The sequence below is a fragment of the Apium graveolens genome, chromosome 10 (assembly GCF_009905375.1).
Source record: "Apium graveolens cultivar Ventura chromosome 10, ASM990537v1, whole genome shotgun sequence".
Lineage (NCBI taxonomy): Eukaryota > Viridiplantae > Streptophyta > Magnoliopsida > Apiales > Apiaceae > Apium > Apium graveolens.
The window spans coordinates 121,185,601-121,188,416 of record NC_133656.1 but is presented as its reverse complement, the minus strand read 5'-3'; the positions used below and the strand labels follow the sequence as shown (position 1 = coordinate 121,188,416).

The following is a 2,816-nucleotide window of genomic DNA, read 5'->3' as shown; positions in this document are numbered from 1 at the left end:
ATGCATGGAATATTATCAGGGGCCTTCACTCCATCATAATGGATGGAGCTACGACATCAGGCCTTGATCTACAAGTATATCACTGTAAATTCCCACGTCCCTTCTAATCTTCTCAGCCCTATTCGAAAAGCCCTTGATTCCGCTGGTTTCTCTAGTTTTCCAGGTTCCTATCTAAGACCCAACACTTGTAAGTTTGCATTTTGGTCTTTTATATAATGCCATTTTTATTTACATGTAAGGTTAGTATATGCTTGCATCCCTTTCAATATGAACTCAGTATAATTGTTGTTTGAATCTTGTTATGTTTATGTTTGAGCCTTTTGACTGATTTTTATGTTTCTCTCTATCTGTCTATCTTTGCTTGATCAGTTTTACTTATCCCCTGGAAAGATAGAACTGTTTGTACTATATTTTAGCCATTTGGGGACAATAATAGTTTGATTTTAGTGTACTATTTATTATGGAATTATATATCATGTAAATCCAAATGTGAATAAGTAGAGAAGTACTGAATTTTTAGGGAAATCATGTGTGTAAGTAATTTTGTTCTATGTCAAACAGTGGGATGGGGTGCTTTTCATTTGGGATTTTCCAACAACACTGATCCTAAGACAGGGAGGTGTCGTCAGACCGATGGCAAGAAATGACGATGCTCGAGAGATGTTGTTCATGTTCCTGACCAAAAATATTGTGAGCGACATGTCAACCGAGGATTCCAGCGTTCAACAAAGCCTGTGGAAGGTAAAACTGGCCATTCCGTCTCTGGAACCACCAACACTACTGTTAAGTTTATGCCTACATCCTCTGCCTCAGTGGTTCCGGCCAACGGTACATCTAACAATATTGGCCTCTCGCACCACCAAGTAACCCACTTGCAGGATGGTGCATCTTATCCTTCTGTAACTCCCCATCTTAACAGGTGATGGAGAATTTACTTATGGGTTTTTTATATTCTTTAATCTTTTTGCACATATTTACCTTATAGGCTACATTCTCTGAATTTACATAGCTAGTTGATGCATGTGCATATGTATTACTCTGTCAAGTAGTAGTACATAATTTTTACCCTTAGGCATAGTATTGTGGTACTACTACTTCCTAGTTCCTACTAGAAAAAGGCTTTATACATAAATTTCACTTTTTATTCTACATTCTAATTTTCAAGTATTGAACCTGAACCTGATGTTGTGTATTTCTTCAGCAGAAGTTACCTAAACAACTAAAATGTTGATGAGAAATTACAAGATGGTACAGGACTCTCCATGTTGTCTTCGAACATTAGTCTGAAAGAAAATCAATTTTTGACTCAAAAATGGAAGAATCTATATCAAGAACCCTCTAGGAGTGAATTTGGACTTGTTTGCTCTGATTCGCTGCTGAACCCTTTCCAGAAAAGCACTTCAATGATAAGCTATGATTCATCTAAAGACATCATGGACATCCAAAACAAATAACAGCTATATCTCCTGGTCCTGGTGCAATAGGTGGAAACAAGACAAAGTCTCCTGGTCCTGGTGCTTGTATTTTATTTGAAATGCATGTATAGTATGGTATGAGTAATATTTTGGTATTAGACTTGTAATTTGGATGAGTACCTTTATGTTTCTTAATGGATGTTTTTTGTTGGGATGTTGCATTATTTTGGTTCCCTGTGGCTGTAAATAGTATCAGGATGACATGCAATTTACAGAACATTAACATCACAATTGTACATGTAAAGCGATATAAAAAATGTACAAAAGACATCATACAAAATAATATTAAACGAAAAAGAACTAAAAATCGATGTGAAATAGTCATTTGACATCGGTTCTGGAAAAAAACTCAATGTATTTTAAGTTAAATAACATTGGTTAGAGAAATTGGCTGATGTTAAACAAAAAGATTTAACATCAGTTTCGTGAAGAACACCCATGTCTTATCCATCATTTCACATCGGAGGACTTATTTAACCGAAGTCTGATCAAACATTTCACATCGGGCAAGTAATTTAATCAATGTCTGATCTAGCATTTCACATCGGTTTGTTCGAAAGAATTTTAATAAATGGCTTTTAGAGCTTGTAAGTTTCATATTTTAATGGATAAATACCTCATAATATACTCATATTCACCTAGAAATACTGTAATATAAGCTAAAATTTGCTGCAAAGACATCACATTTAATCTTAAAACCGATGTATAGCACTGTAGTAGACATCGACTGTTAACCGATGTCAAAGGCTGATGATATTTAACATCACACGCGAAGACATCGGTTCAGATTTTTTTTAACATCAGTTCTGAACCTATGTCTGATCCCATATTTCTAGTAGTGAGACCTCAATCTCACGCCCACACACACAAGTTATAGCCTTAGAAACGATGTAAAAAATATAATCTTCTTTTATTACAACTCAAATGTACTTTACAGGATCTTAAACAATTATGGTAACCTCTACATGAAATTATAATAATTACTACTAACATCTTATAACTATCTGAATACTCTGGTCCTCCTGAGACAAAGCTGCAAAGGATTCTCCCCACGATTTCAAGTGACTAATTCCCACACCGGCATAATGGTAATCTGTTGTGTTATGATATTTAAAAGAAAGCAAGAGTGAGCAATGATGCTCAACCATAATGTATAAAATAGTTGGAAAATAACTGTTAAAATAATACTTCATCGTATAATAGGATGATTTGAAAACTTGGTGGTACACCTTTCTTTATTTAAATCAAATCAGATATTTTATATATATATATATATCAAAATAACTTTACAATGCTCTCGATAGTATTATGTACTCAGGAGAATCAATCTCTTGGTGTTAT

The 2,816-nt window shown here is 34.5% G+C and overlaps 1 pseudogene; it reads left to right on the top strand.

Moving 5' to 3' along the window:
* On the top strand, positions 1 to 1,454 carry LOC141690902 (growth-regulating factor 2-like; annotated as a pseudogene).
* The last annotated feature ends 1,362 nt before the right edge of the window (positions 1,455 to 2,816 follow it).